The 22,253-nt window shown below is 37.2% G+C and overlaps 1 long non-coding RNA gene across 4 annotated transcripts; it reads left to right on the top strand.

The window, feature by feature from the left end:
• Nucleotides 1–12,852: 12,852 nt before the first annotated feature.
• Nucleotides 12,853–17,816, top strand: LOC145053053 (uncharacterized). Of its 4 annotated transcripts, XR_013684340.1 has the most exons (10): nucleotides 12,853–13,082; nucleotides 13,175–13,948; nucleotides 14,008–14,302; nucleotides 14,680–14,767; nucleotides 14,896–14,968; nucleotides 15,790–15,842; nucleotides 16,020–16,136; nucleotides 16,908–17,048; nucleotides 17,168–17,193; nucleotides 17,475–17,816. It is a non-coding gene; the product is annotated as an uncharacterized LOC145053053 (long non-coding RNA). The 4 variants fall into 4 exon arrangements; XR_013684339.1 differs by having other exon boundaries at nucleotides 12,854–13,082; nucleotides 13,175–14,302; nucleotides 17,470–17,816; XR_013684338.1 differs by having other exon boundaries at nucleotides 12,856–13,082; nucleotides 13,175–14,302.
• The last annotated feature ends 4,437 nt before the right edge of the window (nucleotides 17,817–22,253 follow it).

Raw genomic sequence — 22,253 nt, 5'->3', positions numbered from 1 at the left:
CCACGAACTCGTAGTGTCCGTAACGAGTTCGGAAGGCTGTCTTTGGCACATCCTCCTCGAGCACTCGTAACTGGTGATATCCGGATCTCAGATCAATCTTGGAAAAATAGTTCGCCCCTTGCAGTTGGTCGAATAGATCATCTATGCGTGGCAGAGGATAACGATTTTTGATCGTCAATTTGTTGAGTTCTCTGTAGTCAATACACATACGGAATGATCTGTCTTTCTTCTTAACGAACAAGACCGGTGCTCCCCAAGGTGAGAAACTTGGTCTTATAAAGCCCTTGCTGAGCAGTTCGTTAAGTTGACCAGAGAGTTCTTGCATCTCGGCTGGTGCTAAACGGTAGGGCAACTTGGCTACTGGGGTAGCTCCTGGGACTAAGTCGATTCTGAACTCGACTTGTCATTGCGGAGGTAACCCGGGTAGTTCTTCTGGGAAAATGTCGGGGAAGTCGCTCACTACTGGGAGGTTCTTTAGTTCTTTCGTTTCTAGGTTCGTGTCGACGACATGAGCAAGGAATGCGTGGTATTCTTTGCGCAGATATTTCTGTGCTTGAATACTAGATATAATGCGAAGACGCGCACCAGGTTTGTCACCATAGACTATAAGAGTTTCGTTAGACGGGAGGTTTAGTCGGACTGCTTTCTCGTAGCACATGATGTCGGCGCGATGAAGGCTTAACCAATCCATGCCGATAATAACGTCGAAACTTTTTATTGAGACCGGCATAAGGTCGATTGGGAATGAATGGTTATCTAAGGTTAGAAGACAACCTAAGTATATGCTATTAGTACTTTCAGTTTTCCCATTGGCCATTTCTACTGTGAATTGTTCATTAAGTGCGTGTGGTTGCTGCTTAAGCATGCGAGCAAATTTGTGGTTTACGAAGCTTCGCTCCGCTCCACTATCGAACAGAATGCATGCATAGGAGTTATCAAGGAGGAACGTACCAGTCACCACTGTCGGGTCAGCTACTGCTTCCCCGTGGCCTATTGCTAGTACTCTCCCTGCTCCTCCAGTATTCCTCGCCTTGGGGCAGTCCCTTTTAAAGTGGCCTGCTTCGCCACATCCATAGCAAGTTGGGCTCGCGCCTGAGCCAGGAACTTGGGAGATCGGTTGTGCCGGGAACTTACAGAATCGGACGGTGTGTCCTTTTCTGTGGCAGTTAGAACACTGCATTTCACGGCAGGCGCCGTTGTGGTGGAAGTTGCATTTGTTGCACTTCGGCAAACTTCCAGCATACTGCTTCCCCGGAGCAGTAACAGCAGTAGGGGTTACCGCGGCATGCACTGCCACGATTTGCTATTTCTTTGAAGCTCGCTGCTTCTTCTTCTCATCCCAGAACTTCCGCTTGGTGCCAGCGGGTTTGGAGGGTTCTGGGATGGCTAGGGTGGTTGTGGTTACAGGGGTCTTGACTCCATGATCAACGAGTCTTTGTGCCAATCGTTTGGCACTGTCGAAGGTAGCGGGGTTGGATGCTAAGACATTCCCCTGGTACGGAGGCATTAGCCCCCATATGTACCGTTCGATCTTTTTCCCTTCAGTGGGAACCATATTGGGGCATAAGGCCACCAGTTCGCTAAATCAGGCAGTGTAAGCGATCACATCGGTGCCCTTCATGGTCAGATTCCAGAGTTCATGTTCTAACTTCTGGACTTCGCCCCTCAGGCAGTATTCCTCAGTCATGAGGTCCTTCATCGTTTCCCAGCCCATGTCGTTAGCCACGACGAGAGTTAGGGCTTTGACGTGGCCGTTCCACCACGTTAGGGCTTTACCCTCAAAGGTGCATGCGGCATATTTCACTTTGCACGCAGCAGGGCATGAACAGATTTCGAAGACTGATTCAGTCTTCTCGAACCATTGCGAGAGAGCAATGACTCCGCCGGTGCCATAGAAAGGCTTCGGCTTGCAGTTTGTGAAATCCTTGTAGGAGCACTCTCTCGAGCGCACAGGGATTTCGACTGGAATAGATTCAACAGGGGTTCCACCTCTGCTAGCATCTGATGAGTGATACTGAGCCATGGCAGTTGCCACTGCTGCAGCCACGGCAGCATTCAGGGCTGCAGTATCGATGACCGCAGGTGGTGGAGGCGGTGGAGGTGCAGGATTATTCCTATTCCTGGGAGATTTGCGAGGAGGCATCCTTCAGCTATAAGTTTATAAAGATAAGAAAGATGGTAAGAATCAATTTGTAAGCAACGTGAGAGTGACTCATGGACTAACTAACCATAGCCCAGCAGTTTGAATGAGTGTTTGAAATCACAATAAGAAATATTAGTAGGAACACACAAGTGTACAAATTTTTCCCACAGATTAGATAGATTTCAATAGTACGGGTACTACTGATGTAATAAGTTCAAGGAAAATCGACCTAACAGTAGGTCTTACACCATACCATAAGGACAAGACTGACAGTCCTAGATTCCTAATTAGAGTATCGAAAGTTAGGAATATTTTACAGACAAGTGCTACTTAGAGCACATAAGTTCAAGGCTATCCCTAAATCAAAAGACAGAGATGTACTAGACATCATCTAATGGCGATGGGAATTCCTCGGGCGAGCCCTGAGGTCGGACACTTGGCGAAACACCTCTTGAAGGTGTCGGTCCTGAGTTCTCTGACGAGCTCGAAGTTCTAAGACTTCAGCACGGGAGGCAGCCAGCTGTTGCTGCAGAGTTTCGTTGGTTCTCCGGGTCCGTTCCATGTCTTCTTCAAGACGGCGGATGCGGACTGTATTGACGCCTGAATTGACATCAATCTCCATGACCCGGTCGATGGCTGCTCGACCTTGCTCGACATTAGGAGCTATTCTGCGGATGATTACCGGCAGAGCTCTGTCAGCAGAGCCACCATCGCTAATGTTGTAAAAGGTTCGGTCCCCAAAGTATGGTAAGGGCTGACCCTGCTCATCACTCCAGCGATTCAATTCGTTTGCCCACATAGGAGTAGGCCCTGGAAACGCTGGTCGAGGGTTGTTGTTCGGGGCTTGACCTACAAGCGGTAGGTTGTTGACTTCAGGCTCGGAGTCAGATCCATCAGAAAAGCCTTCTGCGAGGTGATCATCCAAAGGGATTGGATACTCATCTTCGGGCTCTTCATCGATCCACCCAGCATTGCCTTCATTGGGAAAGTACGGGTCGCCATGATGGAATCCAGCCATTTAGATCTACGCGAGAAGAGAGGTATAAGAATATAGTATACGTGTAACTAGTAGCACAAAATACTCCTATAGTATTTTAAGTTTAAGTTCTACTGATCTTCTTGTGGTATTGTTGGTAAGTTTTTAGACTTGTTAACATATCACAACCATTCTAGGGCATATGCTAATCACTCCTAGGACCAGCATAGTTGATCAGGCTATGCCATTCCCAGGACTGACCATACATCCCCAAGCTCACTTGTGATATTCAACAATCGTAATACTTTTGTTCTTGTCATTGTGACACTTATTTTAGTATGAATGCAGACTAGTATACTTAATTAAATATTTTATTATTTAAAGTATAGACTCTTGGTCAGAGTGTTTAATCCCATTTGGGTTTATAGATTAGTATATCTTTTATGGGTTGATATACTTGATTCACTATAAACAATGCTCTGATACCAATCTGGCACACCCCAAAACCAAGAACGGCGGAAACGTTCTGGGGCGGAGGACGTCATGTATAGTATCACAACACAGTAAATGTAAATAAGCAAACAACATCATCCATTGCATTAAATATATAATTTTAATACAAGTGTGTTCTGTACAGTTATAGACACCAAAAAAATAATGTAACACAAAATAATATGAGATGAGTCTTGAATGCACTCCATCTTCTCAAAAGATGGCATCGGTACCTGTCTACTGATGACCTGAGAATACAAGTTATTTTGAAAGAGTTTATCAGCATTAAGATGGTGAGTTCATAAGTATTTTAGTGTCAATGTTTGTTGTCAAAAACGTTTGAACCTGTCTCAATGTATAAGTTTGTAAAAGTGTGAGTAAATGTTTGAAAGTGTTTGTAAAAGTTTGAATCTCTCAGAAAATCCTATATTTTCTATAAAAGTAACCTTCTACCAAGGCTAAACTGTTTTGTAAACTCATCTGTTGTAAAAGTGTGTAATTACCCAAGCATAACTATCATTTGTTAAAAATATAGTTTGTACATTAATGCTTAAGTGAGGTTATCACTAAAATATGTAATGGGTAATCATTGTAGTACTGTAGCTTTGTATAATAAGACTACTGCTGTACTAAATACTACTACCTTAAACCGGATTTATATTAAGGTATATTGTGATAAATTGCACCATGCTATCGACTGGTAACAACGACATAATGAATGGTCGTAATAAAAGAAATGACGTTTGGCACCCGCAGACCTGCAGGTCCGGTTGTAGCTAGCAGCAAGGTGTAGGATAGTCAATCCAGTATAGATCTATACGCAAACTCACGCTCTCCCTCCAAGAGAATTTTGGCTACAACTCGGGCCATGACATTTAAGGCATGCTCCGTCACAGTGGATCACAATTGTTATTGTATTCATGTATATGTAATGTTTCTCGTTCTAGTATAGTTGTATATGTACTTGTTTCTAGTATATCTGTATATGTTCATGTTTCTAGTATATCTGTATATGTACTTGTTTCTAGTATATCTGTATATGTACCTGTTTCTAGTATATATCTGTATATGTACCTGTTTCTAGTATATCTGTATATGTTCATGTTTCTAGTATATCTGTATATGTACTTGTTTCTAGTATATATGTATATGTACTTGTTTCTAGTATATCTGTATACGTACTTGTGTTACCCCGATGGTAACTAACTATTGATGTACTGATAAGTATCAATATGGAAGTACTTTTATGTCTATAGATGTATATATGATATATAAGTAATATGGAAACGACCTTCGGATGGTCACCCGAAATCCCACCAGACCACATCCAAATCGAGGAAAAGGAAATAGGGCGGATGGCCTTCCTAAGCCCTTTGAACATTATTTATATATCTATACATATATGGGCATGCAATTGAATATATAAAAGCATAAATAAGTTATCATAAGACATTTGAAGTAAGAATATAATTTCAAGAGAAGATCGACTTAATGTCGATCTATAAAACAATTTGAAGGCATAAGTTGATAAAACAGTTTAAGTATAAGAAGCATTTGTTTGAATCACAGTCTATAAATAAGTTTGGATAGTAAAAGAGTTTGTAAAACATTTCAAAGTAAGGCAGTTTGATAAACAGTTTGAATAGTGGTAAAAATCGTTGTTTTCCTAGTTATTAATCACATGTGATTAAAAGCAATCACATGTGATTGAAACAATAACTATAAGTATTTGACTTGTATTCCCCCCCCCCCCATAAAGTGTTCAAAACATTTAAAATCATTTCAAAGGTTGATTCAAGGGGTATGAACTCACTTGTGGTGAGCTGTTTGAATTGTAGTGTCGGATACCGTGCTAGGTGGCAAACGGAGACTTGTTTACACGCACGAGCCTAGTTATCATATAATAAGCATATATATAACTAATTAGACAAATAATAACTTAATAAATAAGTTAAGACACTTAGAAAACATGTAAACACCTTTTATAAGTGTTTAAGGTCCAAATGGTTGCATCTAAGTTGCTACGGAACAAGGCAAAAGGGTTTGAAACATCAAATGGCCTTGCATAAGTGTTCACCACCCAACAAACCCCACCCTTTGGAGTTTACGGCCGTAAACTCATGGGTTTATGGCCGTGAACTCCTCACATGGTGGTTTTGGGTGTTTTGTGGTGCTATCTTGATCCTAGAACACTCCTAGCTTTGTTGGAATAACACATGAAGTAGCTTAAGGCCCTAGAATACTCCATAGGGGAGTTTACGGCCTAAAGTCCATTCACCCTATAGTTTACGGCCGTAAACTTCTATGGGGTGATGGCTTTTAATTTTTTTGAGGCACTTACACATCAAGGATGGCTTCCATGATTTTATCTAATGCTAATGGGGACAAGAGGCACACATTTGTGCCATTACTTGGAGTTTACGGCCCAAGATATGTTCCTTGGCCATAAACTCCTTTTAAGGAGTGATTATGATGTGTTTTACTCTCCATTCAATTCCCATGTGTTCAAGGTAAATTGCCTTAAGGCCTTAGGTGTGTTTGGAATGCTTTCTACCTTAGAAAAAGGGGTTTACGGCCCAAGAGGGGTTCTTGGCCATAAACTCCTACAAACTTGTGATTTTGATGGGTTTTGAAGTCCTAAATAAGCACAAGTATTAGTGGGTAAAGTCCTTAAGCATTAGGGGGAAGTTTAGGGCACTAAATGCCCTTGAAAAGGGGTTTACGGCCCAAGGAAGTTCCTTGGCCGTAAACTCCAATTACTTGGGTTTCTTGGATGATTTCTAGCCTATAAAGATCATACACAAAGTCCTTTACAAGTTGTCTAGCAAGGAATCGGGACTAGGAAGCCTTTAGGCTCCGTTTTGGAGTTTACTCCCCAAGAACGTTCTTGGGCGGTAAACTCCCGGATCTTGTAATCTAAGCATGTTATTGATGTTAATAAGCATCTAACAAGTATTGAAACACATTTAGTAAAGTAGACTCACAATATGGGATGAAAACCCGAAGATCCGTCAGAGAGAATATGGCTTTTCTCTATTTGGAATTGTAAATAATGAATTTATTTAATTCAGAAAACTATTTATAGTCCTGGAATATTTTGACAGAAAATATTTTTATTCCTGAAATTGGACCGAAACATTATGAAACTTGAAATGCCCAAATTTCACAAAACCAGGAGCATCCACTCTCCTGATATCACCTAAAACATAAACCCTAATGTACACAAACTTGTTCGGAAAAGTATGAAAATCACTGAAACTGAACTGGCTTCTATGTAATAGACGATGTTCGTACAATGGAAATTTCGGGTTGTCACAAGACACGAGATTCCAACATATTTCATCTTATTTGACTAGTTTGCCACAATGTTCTCCACTATAAATATCATAGATACTCTGACTCAAGAAAATACATGCACCATTCAGAGTGTTGGAACTCGGGTCAACAGGTTGGAATAGAGCGGAGCCTCCACTTCCCATTAAATCCAGTTCATATGGGATTTCCACTACCGTCATGGAAACTTCCCAATCATCCGATTTAGGTCATTTTTGCCCTTACCTTAAGCATTGTGGACAATGCGTATTCTTAAGCTTAGGGTGGGGTATTCCCTTTTCTTTTTACTTTTTTCATGCATTTTTAGTTTTGTTGCATAGCATATTAGTCTTTAGCTAAATTGCATTCATATTTTTTTTTTAAATTCCAAAAAGATTTTATTTTCTTCTTTTCTTCTTTTAATTTAGCATGAAATTTAATTAGGACATCAGCATGCATGCATTTTTGTTATCTATTTACTCTCATCTCTTGGGCACTATGGAATAGGGTCATAAGTATTAAATCATAGATTGGTCCGGGGTTTTATTATGAAATTCCTTGTGATTGACAAGTGGGGCACATTTTGAACCTAAAAAGACCACTTTTTGGACAGCTTGTGTGGGGTTCAAATGCAAGTAGCTTGATTGGGGCTAGGTGTGGATGGAAGTGGTTACTTAGGATGATGCGTGCAGGCAAAGATTATCCCGGTGAGGTATTTTGAAGATTTGAAGAATCACATCTCGGTTTTGGGGGAAATACCCCTTAGTACTCCTAAGTCTCGCCCGAGCCTTACCTAGTTAAATTATCACCACCTTTTTAGGCTAGGAAATTTTCTAAGGGTCTAGAGTAGATAGTTAGTTACATTTTATTCATCACCCCTTACATTGATGAACTTTGAGATAGCTCCCTCAATTCACATTTTTGGAATCACGGTTTTTTTTTTTTGTAACACCCATTCTTGAGTCAGTACTCACCTTTTTAATAGATCTTGACACACTGTCAATGATCATTAAGTATTCATTTCTAGCTTCTACCTATGGTGCAATCTCTAAGACATGAAGAAAACAAACAAAAATGAAGAAAAATAGAAAAGCGAGCGTAAGGTCACACCTTATGATCTGATGAGTCAAACACTCTACACGCTGACCACCACCGCTAGCACCAACGCCAATGCTAGCACCAGATCTTTTCAACGATAGCGTGAAGTCTATGATCTTGGTGATCTTTATATATTAGGAAGATATCTTTTGTATATTAGGAAGTTATAAATGGTATATATAGAATAGATATCTGATCAGTGATCTTGGTGACTAGGTTCAAACAATTACGTAGATTAGTTTATATTTACATTAGATACAATCCCTTAATTGAAAGGGTTCTCTAGAATAGTTAGTATATAATCAACATTAGGGTAAAACCCTAATTTGTATCTTTTGTGCGACTTGGTGCCGTCTATGGCTGTGTGACCCGTTCTCTTGGTGAGAACAACCCCTTTTTTGGTGAAAGTATCTTTGTTTTTATCTTGTTCTTTTGTTCTTCGCTTATTTTTTTACTATTTATACTTGAATGTATCCGGTCGGTACAAACCTTCAATTGTTATCAGAGCGGGTTTTCTGATACATTCAAGATTTAGAAGTTCAAGCTTTTCTTCAGAATCTTGAAAATCAGATGAAGAAAAAGAAGAAAAAAAAAAGAATTCAGACATCTGAAGCCAATATCTCTTTATCTTATTCGAAATATTTTAATATGAGAAAGGGAAAAAGATTCAGAAATGTAGAAGCAAATGTCCTTCTTTCAGATCTGAAATCTTCAGAAGAACTATAATGGGTCTCTTGAAGATTTATTCGGTAAGAGTGTTTATATACCACCAGGTAAGTGTTTTCCAACCAAATATCCTGCAAAAGAGCAAAAGTAAGATTCTTTGTATAATTGTTTGTGAAAAGTTTTTTTAATATCTTTTATTTGATTTTTTTTAGTGTTACTTTTTGTGCTTTGAATTTTGCTATTCTACAATGGCAAAAGTTAAAGCAATGTTCTCATAATGTGGGAAATTAAACTGAATGTTTGGTGTACATTTGGTTGAACACGTGGGCTACAAAGACTACATGGTCTTGTATTTTTATGTGTAAAATAAACGAAGGCTTCACGAAGCATTGACTAAGCAATGGCATTTTCGTGAAATCAATGCATGGGAGACAAATTCTCGAATTGTCGCCAACTTTAATAAACTCAGTTCTTTCAGATCAGTTGAGTAAAATTTCATATGGTTAAAGCCTATGGTCTACATGCTCATATCTTTCCTTGACTGACTTTTTATCTAATTGTGTCTCTATCATGCTAGATCCTACTTTTCAGTAGTAAGAGGTAATTCTCAGGGTCTCTCATAAAAAAGTTGAATGTGGTGTCAAGATGTTTGTTCAAAAATCCATAGAAATGTGTGTGGTATTTCTGTGAGAAAAGACTAAAGAGAATGATCTATACATTTTCTGAATGGCTGTCAAGTTCCTAAAGCTAGAAAATATGAGTGATCAAAGTGTTGTCTCAATCAGATGTGATCCAGTGTATGTAAGACATAGGGTAGTTTGTCGAACTTGTTTGTTAATCTCAAAACAAGATGGGTTGAAGATAAAAGCATATTTCGTGAGAATGCATGGCTAAAAGACAAAGCATGGGCATTTCTGTCTTTATGATTTTAGCAGATTTTCGGTAACCAAAAGTTTGCCATATACTGGATTATCAGGGGTATTTCAGTCATATATAGGTCAAAGTAAAGAAACTAATGCTAGTGTACACATGTGATCATTGGTCTCTAATTGACGTGTCACAGAGCTATTGGTGGCATCTTTTTTTTCAAAGGGAGATTGAGCTTCATCTGCTTAGGCTGTGGGGGGAGTGGTCACACCCAACCCACCAAAAAAGTGTTGTCACATCTATGTCTCGTTAGCTTCACCACCAATCCACTAAACATCGGAAATGGTTACCACTCCATAAATTCTTTGTTTTTATTTTTTTATTTTTGTAAACATTATATTAAATAAAAAAACATAACTTATGACATAAATTAATTTTTTGAAAACATAAAAAAATAAAACCATATTTCATAAATTAAACACATAGAAATTTAAAAATTAAATTACTAATATTAAACATTACATTGTCGAAATAAAATAAAAATTAAAAAACATAAAAAAAAACATAGAAAAATTCTAATCTTCGTCGTTGACGGCATCATCCGATTGGTCATCAGCGTCCTCATCCTCTTCGTCGTCACCGGCGTCATCCTCCTCGTCTTCAACGTCATTTTGCCATTGGAATTGTTTTTCCGATATGTATTAGGTCAAATCATGTTGTAGATTGTGATGTGTTTTACGATTTTATATTTCCAAAACCCTTTAGAAGTATGTCGGGCTATCAACTTCTATTACTGCACATGGATTAAGTATATTGTTCGTGGTATATGAACAAATAGCCCTATCATCTTCTTCTATTATCATGTTATGTAAAATAACACATGCAGTAAACACGGTCGTCAATTTCTCCTTGTCCCATGTTCGTGTCGGATGTTTGATTATGTGTCACTTTTGTTTGAGGACTCCAAACGCCCGTTCTACATCCTTCCTTGCTAATTCTTGTGCTAAATTGAACATTTTTCATTTATCGTCAACCGGAAATGTGTATGACTTGACAAATGTAGCGTATTCTGGATATATCCCATCACCTATGCAATACCCATACTTATATTCCTTTCCATTGACAACGTATGGCATTTATGGGTTGTACCCTGTAAAATATCGTTAAATATCGGAGATGCTTGGAGCACATTCAGCTCATTGTTTGACCCCGCCATACCAAAAAATGCATGCCAAAATCATAGGTCCTTTGAAACAACTACCTCCAATATAACAGTCGGCACCCCATGATCACCTCGCGTGAACTGACCACGCCACGCGTTGGGACAATTTTCCCACTCCCAATGTGTATAATCAATGCTACCAAGCATCCCTGAAAAACCATGTTTAGCTTGATGCACGACATACAACTGTTCGATATCACTTTTAGTCAGGTGTCGCAAATATATGTCACGGTAAAGCTCTATAACATACTCAGAAAATAGATATGTACACTCATGACCCGTCCTTTCAAACATTTTTAGATACTCATCTGATACGTCTGCGGCGATGTCATATGCCAATTGTCTAAGAGCGGTCATACATTTTTGTATTGTAGTAAAACCGTGTTTACCTCTGGCATCACTTCGTAATTGGAAAATTTCATAATTATATGTCAAATCTCTAGCTATACGTAAAAATAAATTTCTACCGGTACGAAAACGTTCTTCGAATTTCGATAAATCATATAAACTATCAACAGCAAAATAATAGTGTGCCAAAAGTTCATGTGCCGCCTCTCAATCCCGGTTGATCCATTTTCTATGCTTCTTCTCGACGTTTGAACTTTCGCCCCTCTCACGTACCATATCTCGTACCGCGGATAACAGCGTATACAAAATCAAATACTCATCAGTATCGTTATCATCGGATGACGAAGAAATTGAAACCTGGAATGTTATCCATTTTTTGGTTGAATGTGTGTGGTTGTTTTAAAATAATATGAGTATGTTTTAGTGGAAATTATGTGTAAAATGAATGCATATATAGAGAGAATTTGAAAAAATAATAAAAATACTTTTTTTTTAATTCACAAACGGTCGAAACATTAAAGCCCAATGGTCCAAAATTGAATTAACCGATCAAAGCCTCCGTCTTCCGCCTCACATCACACGTAAACCACCCACCCGTGGGGCAGTGTGCACGCGTCTCCAGGGGGGTCCACGTCTCCAGGGGGGTCCACGTCATCCCCACGCGTCCCTTCTTGGACCATACAGGATGTGCTCTCTGTTATGACTCTCATGCTGGTATTCTAAGTATATTTTTTGTTGTTGAGACATGCATCTGTCAGTTTTGTGTCTCGAGAAAAAGTCAATGTGTGTATGATAATTCATGAAGAAAAGGTTAGTTGCTTATTTCCATCAAATAAATGCATGACATGAACCGCAAAAAAGAAAGATGATATTTCACGCTGATGATGTTCCCACGCTGATGATATTCACGCTGATACTCAAATGCATGATCTCAAAGATCAAGTCTCCTTTGCCCTGTTTTCTCTGCCATGTCTTCTGTAAAAGAATCTGTAAAATCATTGTCATCATATGTTCCTTGGGTCCCACATAATGATGATAAATGCATGTTGTGAAATCGCTGTCAACAGGAGGACTAACAAATGCTGATGCATGAGGGTCTGATGCTAAGAAAAGACGAGAATTCCATGGATCATTAGTCAAAAAGCAATGAAACAAAAAGTGCACTATGTTTCTCTTCATTTCATGCATTAGGAAGCAAGTCGAGGGCATTTTGGTAATTATACTATAAGTCTTGGGGATAGAAAGTCAACACTTTTGAGCTGATTATCTCTCACGCTGACTTCAATGTTCATATTTAAAAGTCAGCTTCATCCTCAAGTTTAGGTTTTCAACGTCTTTCTTTTGCATATATCATCCAGCCTTCTTCGAATGTCTGCTTTTTCAAAGGTTGTTAAACATGATTTTTGTATAGAATATGTGTATTCATGTTCACACTGACAGGAATTAACTTCTCACTGGCTGACCTTTAGTTCACTGACCTGTGGATTAAACAAAGGCTCTCACTTGTTGTATGATGCATGGTGCATATCGACATGTGATTGGAAGTTATAAGAAAAAGAAGCTTGGCATGGGTTCTTTATTCAAAAACGGTGGTGTGTGTGAATGTGAAGTAAAAAGAAGTGTGCTAGGTAACACTCATGTTGATAGTCACTCACATTATCTCTCTTCACGTGTCTAGTTGCTCAGATATTTATATCTTGCTGCTGAGTCACCCATTCAAGAAAAGAACATGTAATCCAAGAAAAATGTCCATATAATGCAAGAATGTTACTGTCAATGGCAGTTTTATCATTTTCTTTGAACAATTCTAAAAGATTTAAAGCAAGTCCAAGTATATCAGGGTGAGAGGGCGAATTCTAAAGACAACTGTTTATTGGATGAGTTTGAGCTTTCTGGCATACCAATGGCGTCCAGGTGTATACCACGTATCAACACTTGCCTCGACATTGATGATAGTGGTATACTGAGTGTGTTGGTATTAATGGATATTATTATTGTATAATTATCTTATTGTATTTATTTGTACCTCTATTTATCTTCTTATTTGTAGGGGCATTTGTTGTAAATCCATTATATATAATCGATTCTCTCCTCATAAAGTTGATTTTATCACTTGTCATATGGTATCAGCTATTCATCCGTTTTCCCCTTTCTAAATCTATTCGTCTCTTTCTTCTTCCTGGGATCTCACCATGACAGTCTCCTCTTCTTCTTCTCAAGATAACCCTTTCTCCATTGCACCTGATGACAATCAAGCTTTCCTCCAGTAATTACTTGTTATGGCGGAATCATCTTCTTCCCATCTTTACTTATCAGAAGCTATTAGGGCATCTCGATGGTTCTTCTCCTGCTCCATCGACCACCATTACTGTTGAAGAAAAATCTCTTCCCAATCCAGACTATCTAGTATGTGCTGAAGCTGATCAACGAGCTATTATTCTCTTGCAATCTTCTCTGACAGAAAAAGCTGCAGTTGAAGTTCTTGGTCTCACCACCGCTCGCAACATCTGGCTCCCTCTTGAAGCTTCTTACAGTAATGCCTCTATTGAACACGTGCATTCTCTGCGTGACTCCCTTCGACAACTCACGAAAGGTACATCTTATGTTTCTGATTATTGTCGTCGATTCAAGGCAATATGTGACCAACTCTCCGCAATTGGTCACCCGGTTGTTGAAATTGATAAGTTGTATTGATTTCTTTGTGGTTTGGGTCCTTCTTATGAAACTTTCTCCACGGCAATAAGGGCTACCAACCCTGCCCCTTTGTTTCGCAATTTAGCTGTACAAGCAGAAAGTCACGAGTTGTTCTTATAGTCTCTTCACGGTACCCCTTCTCCTCCTGCTACTTTTCAGGCTCAGAATACTCACACTAATTTTGCTTAGGGTAGGGGTAGTTCCTTCAATTATCGAGGGTCCAACTCTCGTGGCAGGGGATGAGGTCAAGGTTAAAGACCACACTCATTCCTAATTGTGCAGAACTAATGGTCATTATGTGTCTTCTTGTCCGCAATTTCATACCTATGCTACTCAAGCTCCCTCTTTGGATGAGAACTTAGCAAAGGCCTTCCATACACAATGTCATGTTACTACCAACACTCCCGATTGGCATGTTGATTCGGGAGCGACATATCACATGACTCCAACCTGTGACTCACTTAATTAATCGACATCATATCAGGTAACAATCAAGTTGTTTATGACAACGGTAAGAAACTTTGGTTCACACATACGGGTTCATCGACTATTTGTGTAACACCCGATTCCTAGTATGTATTTTAAATCAATTTATTCATTTTTAAAGGGACTCGATGAGTTGGAAGTCACAAACTCGTCGAGTAGGAATAGAATTTGACACGGGACTTGAATACTACTCGACGAGTTGAGAGTCTCAACTTGGCGAGTAGGGCTGCCAGAGTGAAACCCTAATTTCAGGGTTTTGCACCCTATTTAAACACCTTAACCTCCAAATGTTGGCCTCATTTGCAGCCTCCATCACCCTAAACCCTAATCTACTCTTGAGTGTTTTTGAGCCATTTTTGTGTGTTCTTTGTGAAGTTAAAGAAGAGGACCATTGAAGAAAGAGCAAGGACCTAAAGGAGAAGAGTAGATCCATAAGTTAAGCTCCATTTCTGGTTTAATAGAGGTAAAAAGCTCCTAACTTGACTACAAACAAAATGAAATTTAGTGGCATACGTTTTAAATGAAAATCCTCCCCAATCTTCACGTATCAAGTATTAATGACAATCCATCACTGATCTTCACCTATCGTAGACCTATGTTATTTTTATCTCCATCGGCATCCCTGCTCCGACTGCTCTGCTATGCTCCGACATGTTTGATCAAGGTACATATCGTGTTTCAACTAGGTATTTAGTTTAATTAGTTTCAAAATCACATGATGCGGATTCTAATGGTAGGTTTGTATGTCTGATTTGAGGAGTAGTAACTAATTGCGAGATTTTTGTTAGATCAATTAGGGTAATTCGTTCTTCAAAACTCGCATTTCTATATCCCTTTTGTTAAGTCCATAGGTTAGACTTTTCTGTTATTCGCATTACATATATGTTTTACAAAGACATTTTCACTCAATTTCAACTATTTCTATCTTTATTATAGAGTTGTAGAATTTTACTGAAAGTCTTGAATTTAGAAGCTGATGTTTGCTTCTCATTCACTCAAATTTGTCCTCGGTTCTAGGATGTGGTAATGTAGGAAATTCCCTAATTTGTGCAACTCTTCTAGAGTAAAATGCAAGGTCGATATCCAAGGAATGTAATGCAGGTCCATTTTGTAACTATATCCCTTTATTTTTCAGAAGCAATTGTCCTCATATGAGATATTATTTTTCTCTCTTCTGATCATGTTAGACTATCTTAGCCATTCTGAAGTGTATCTTATTTTCTCAAATTACTAGTTGATGGTGTAGATGACTACTTTTTTTGGTAATGAATAATATATTAATACAATAATGTACTATGTTATCGTGCTAACACAACTTATTTCTTCATGTTACTGAGCTTTGTTTCTTAATATCTATTGCTTTTCATTTTCTATTGTTAATCTCAATAGACTGTAGAAAACTCTTTTTTCATAATAACAGGTTGCATGTATATTTGGTTGATCTTCATTACAAATATATCAAAGCTTACTTATTTCTGTTTGCAGGTTTCTGAAAAGTGAAATTCGCGATTTACTTACATCATTGTGGATAATTAAACGTAAGGATACCTAAATTATATTTTGTTGTAGGAAATTTGTGTTTAAAGTTGTAAAAACCATGACATTTTGACAAGTTCAAGATGCAACATATGTTTAAATTGTTGGGATGCGATACTCAGGTTGTGTTATGAATTAAGGATGGATATGAAATTTTTACCCTTGGACTTATTTTGCAGGTTTTGAAGGTTCTTTTATCTTTTCCTTTAACATATTCTACTAACCCAACGTCCAAGCTATCAAATCAACCATACCTTTCTGAATCTTCCATGTCATTGGTATCGGTTCTTGTTTAGGTAACCCCAACTTAATTCTTTTCTTGACAAGAAAATAATTGTTTTATTTATTTGATTAAATATAGCGATAAATTTAGATTTATACATCTATACGATATTTTGTCTTACACCATTAGAAAGTTTAATTATAAAACTCTTTTAACTACTAAACATTGGGTTATTAATCTTACACAATTGCTTTTAAAATATGTTTTTTTTAAGTTGACTTCAACGTTATCCATATGTCATGTTAGTGTAGGATTAAAAATCATAATGAGTATTGGTAGGAAATCAAATCGAATCCAGCAATAAAAGTTAAATAATTTTTCGATTTGCATCATTATTTTAATATTTTAATATTGTTCGAAAACTGTTTGCATACAACAACATTGTTGGTTACATATAACTACTAGTTTACTTCAAACATGTTATTATTGAATCCTTTTAATAAGAATTGACAAATTTGAACTGAAAAACTGTTGAATCTATGATATAAGTTAAATTTCATGGTACATATGTGTCCTTTCTTTTAAATATTTTTTATGGTACATTGAGACACTTTATCTTTTTATGTATATTAATATGCATGTGTTAATGATCAATGGGGTTTATATTAAGATGGTTAGAAGCAACAAGTTATGAGTCATATTTACTCATTCTCTAGAAAATGCATAGTAGGTGTTTGTCTTTATGCTTCAAAGAGAATAGTCATCGGTTTATATGATATAAACATAGGCAAAACTTGAGTGTCATTATGGATAATTTGTTTTATATGTAACTGAAAATGTAAAGGTATCATGGGGATGTTGGAGATAGGCTATCACCTACCCAATTAAGTGCTTTGGATGGGCAAGAAATACTATCACCTACTTGTGGAGCTTATCATACTACTACATTTTCAGAGTCAAGTCTGAATGTATACAGCTGGGGATCGTATGTTCCCTTAATTCTTATCTATTGCTTCATTTTAACAATTATTGGTAGTAAAATTGTGTTTGGAAGAATAGTTTTGTTAAAAGTTTTTAACTCCTTTTTGTCCTTATTGGTGTCAGGGGTGATTTTGGAAGACTAGGCCATGGTAAGTCCACCGATTTCTTAATTCCTCGGCTAATAAAAGCATTACAATAGTTGCTTATAAAGAAAGTTGGTTGTGGTGATAGCCATTGTTTGGATTTGATGGCACATCATTTTCATGTGATGTTTCTTTCTTTAATCTCTAGGAGATTAAAAACACTTATTATATCATGAGTAACAAATTTTCACCTATTTTATTTATTCACATAAAGTAGTTCAGATTTCTTGTGGATGGAGGCATACACTTGCTATTACTAAAAGAGCTAATGTGTTTTCTTAGGGCAGAGGTACAAATGGACAACTATGCCACAAAGAAGCTTCTGACATGTAAATATCAGAAAATATGAGAATAGTTTTATTAATTCTTTTACATAAGTTATTGTTCCGTTATCTTTCGCTTGCTATTATTTTCTCCTCTTCTATTCTACCAAACATTAGGCCCTAATAAGAATGTAAAGCTGTTACATCTTAAACAATACTCATGTTTCTAATTGATCTAAAAAACATTTGTAGTCAACTATCCAAACATATTAGTTTATATTACAAGGTGGATAGTAGGGGATTGCAAAAGAAATGGAATGGTTCATTCCATTTGAAATAAAAAGTCAAAAAATATATTTTATTTTATTGTTTATTGTTTCTTGTTTATGAAAAGGGAAAATTAGCAATTTATAGTAATTTTGATGAAATTATTACTTGTACAAGTCTATTCGTGTGGCATAAAAAGATTACAGAAAAAGTATGTTTTAACTTTTGTTTCCTTTTTTTATATAAACTTTTTCTTGAATGTAAACTAGATGAGGGATATTAGAGAATAATGATGATGAAGATGTTGGAATGCCTTCAAATATTTATTGTAAGTAGGTAGTATTTGTTTGTTATGAATCTAGGAAGGAATGGAATGAAAAAGAAAATGTTATTTGTTTTGTTTGATGCAATGTAATTTATATTATTTTTAATGTGCTACAATTTAATTAATTATTTTAGTTTATATTATAGATGAAACTTATGTAGATATAAGTAGCCTAAATTATTACCAGTGCAAAATTTCCAACTATATTTTGTATTGTGGAAAATAAAAAAGTGCCACTAAAATCTTAAAATGTGTAACTAAAACTAGTATGACTTCTTGAATCAAACGAGCATTAAATGGCAAAAAATATATGTCACAAAAAAACTTTTATTCTATTGTGACAAACAAAAAAGTGCCACTAAAAGCTTAAAAAACTATAGTGACAGAAACGAAAAGTGCCACTAAAAGGTTTAAGTGGGAGGGTTTCTAGTGACACTTATTACATGTGCCACACATGGAGGGAAAGTCAAGGACTTTACGTGTTATATGGTGTCTAGGGCCTAGATCTTAGTTTTCATGAGTTAGTTTGGAATATTATGGCTTTTGGACCAAGATCTAAGTCTTAAAGGACTTGGGTTTGAACTAAACCCATTAAGAAGGATTATTGACGGGTAAAGTTGGAAACTTTACCCTTAAAAGGGCATTTCCATTATGTAGATGAAGTATGTGATGGGTTTTAGCCATAAGAACTTTCCTATGTGCGCATGCAAAACCATAATGCTTGGATCTAGGCTTTCTAATTAAACATGCTTTGAATCCAAGACTTCTAATGACTATTTAGGTTAAATAACAACATTGAAACAGATCTAGAATCATACCTTTGAATTCCTTGTTGATCTTGTTGTCTTGGAGCTTCTAGAGTCACAATTGTCACTCCTCTAATGACTTACAAACACCAAATAGCAAGGAGGATGATTTGGGAGAGAGGAGAGGGGAGGAATTCGGCCAAGGCTTCTTTACTTTAGGTGAAGTACCGAATTCCTTATGCCATAGGGTCTATTTATACTTGTAGACTCCTTAAGGGTTACAACCTAAACCTTAATTGGATAATCTTTTCTTAAGGCTATCCAAATCCATTCCTTAGATAACTCCTTCGACGATTTGAAGCTATCCTAGCTTCTAGAATCCGTCCAATCCATATCTATATGGATTTACAGTCTAAAGTTTAACTATCAAACAATTGACAGTTTATACCTTTTTATTTAATTAATCTCTTTAAGTCACCAAATTAATTCCAATTAATTCTATGACTTATATTAATCAAATAACAATATTATTATTCTTTATATTATTCTCATAATATATTAATAATATTTACTCTTTCTTAATAAATCATCCTATCAAGTTGCTATGGTGAAGGCAACCCAAAAGGACCATGCACAATCGGGGCAAATATTTGCCTAATATAGTTGCAGCCTTAGACACTATTCCAACAGTCTCCCACTTGGATAAGTCTAGTAACTATATGCACAAGTGCAATTCGGTTTGCAATCGTAGCTCTCAAAGACGCTGTCAAACTCTGATCTAATCAATCTTGTCCTTTAGATAAGGGATCGTACAGTCCTCTGTTAGATATCATGCTGACAATCCTATGGAATGGTTAGTCAAGCATTTAGGTTTCTCGATCTCTGACTTATTTGACATAGAACTTAATCGAACACAACAATTCAGTTCTGACCGGGCCCGGCACATAAGTCAAATCAAATCATCGAGCAGCCGAGATATCGTTTTTACCTTCTTAGATAAAAGTTACAGATAAACTTCGACTTATATGCATTTACTTATTCATTAACCAACTATACACAACAATGCTTTTTATAACACCGAGTTACTGATGCGTTTTCGCATTATCAATGTACAATCAATTAACAATTAACAAACCATATATCTAGGTTTTAAGACTATATGATATTATCGTCTTGCGATCACCCTTTTATATCATATTCCATAAGGTGATTCCAGCAAGCGCGGGTTTGTTCCAATGCTCAAAACTAGTTCATAAGCACTCATGAACGTTGCAGCAACCCTTTGCTATGTTTAACACCATTTAGACAATCTACACACCAATTCATGACAATCTTCATTCATATCTACTTCCAACATATGAACGATTGTGGACAATTTGAACAATTCGATTATTCCTAATAAACTCAATTATTCTGGAAGTCAAAACATGCAAAGTGAAACAATAGTTAAACAATTAACATAAGACAGTAACATTACTCATAAATAAAACTCCTTTATTTAATCATCAAATGTTAATTACATTTATCTATTACATGTTTCTAATACTATCTAATCTATGCTAATATCATCCTTCAGCCCAATACTCCTAGCATGCTGCAAGTGCTTAACCCTGCTCAGTCCCTTCGTAAGCGGATCTGCTGGGTTATCTTCTGATGATATCCTCTTCACTACGAGTTGTCCTTCTTCTACGCGATGTCTAATGAAGTGATATTTTCTGTCGATATGTCTTGATCTACCATGATCCCTCGATTCCTTGGTCAAGGCAACCGCTCCTTCGTTATCACAGAAAATCTCCATGGGCTCCTTTATGGCAGGTACAACTCCAAGATCACCGATGAAGTTTTTTAGCCATATTGCCTCCTTCGACGCTTCGCTCGCTGCAATGTACTCTGATTTGCACGTTGAATCAGCTACGGTTTCCTGCTTGGAACTCTTCCATGTCACTGCTCCTCCATTCAGGGTAAAGACCCAGCCCGACTGCGAACGGTAGTTGTCCCTGTCGGTCTGAAAACTGGCGTCACTATACCCTCGCACCTTCAAGTCATCACTCCCTCCAAGGACTAAGAACCATTCCTTTGTCCTCCGAAGGTACTTAAGGATATTCTTCACCGCAATCCAATGTGCTCTGCCAGGATTCCCTTGATATCTGCTAACCATGCTCAAAGCGAAGGCTACATCAGGGCGAGTACAAGTCATAGCGTACATGATTGAGCCAACTGCGGAAGCATATGGTACTCGGCTCATTTCTGCTATCTCAGCTTCGGTACTCGGACTTTGAGTCTTACTCAACTTGGCATTACTTTGTATTGGTAATTCTCCCTTCTTTGAGTTCTCCATACTAAAACGTTTTAGTACCTTCTCTAAGTAAGTATTCTGACTAAGTCCAATTAGTCTCTTACTTCTTTCTCTTACTATCCTTATTCCCAAAATATAAGAAGCCTCTCTGAGGTCCTTTATAGCGAAGCACTTCCTGAGCCAGGACTTAACCTCCTGCAGAGTCGGGACGTCGTTTCCTATGAGTAATATGTCATCAACATATAGAACGAGGAAGCTTACTATACTCCCACTGGCTTTGACATATACACACGATTCGTCTTCGCTTCGTACAAATCCAAACTCTTTGACTTTCTCATCGAAGCAAAGATTCCATCTGCGAGACGCTTGCTTAAGTAGGGGTGTTCGTTTGGATGGATCGGTTTGATCCGATCCAATCAAGTGAATCCAAATTGATTTCGGTTTTCAAAACATGGATCCGAATAGACCAAACTAAATTCAAATCCGATCCGATCCGATCCAATTACAATTCGGTTGGATCGGTTTTTATAATTCGGTTTTCAAAAACCGAAATATTTTAAAACGACATATAATTATAATATTACCCAATTTTACACAATAAACGAAAAAATTTATTTAGTTGTGATTTGTAATTTATGTACAAACAACCACTAAGTAGATATATTATAGTTAAATATTTTATAGATTAAACTTTTAAGAGATAATACATATTGATGTTTTTTTATCGGGTGAAATGTTTTGAACCAATATTAAAAAATAAATTACAAAATCAATAGATAACTATAGATATATATTATAAATAAATAAATAATAAATGTTTATTCGGTTCTTATTTTATAAACCAAAACCAATCCGAAATCCAAAATAATAATTCGGTTTTGTTGAAAACCAATCCAAAAATCCGAATATCCGAACCAAATAGTCCAATCCAAATTGTCCAATTAGACAATTCGGTTTTATCCAAATAGTGAACAACCCTATGCTTAAGTCCATAAATGGACTTCTCAAGCTTACACACTCTATTTAGATGCTTCGGATCCACAAACCCCTCTGGCTGAGCCATGTAAACATCCTCAGCCAACTTTCCGTTAAGGAAAACGGTCTTGACATCCATTTGCCAAATCTCATAATCATGAAATGCGGCAATAGCTAGCATCACCCTAATAGAT

This window comes from Lactuca serriola, chromosome 5, assembly GCF_051521515.1.
Source record: "Lactuca serriola cultivar US96UC23 chromosome 5, Lser_US96UC23_V15, whole genome shotgun sequence".
NCBI lineage: Eukaryota > Viridiplantae > Streptophyta > Magnoliopsida > Asterales > Asteraceae > Lactuca > Lactuca serriola.
Note: the sequence above shows the minus strand (reverse complement) of the source record. Positions and strands in the feature narration are given on the sequence as shown.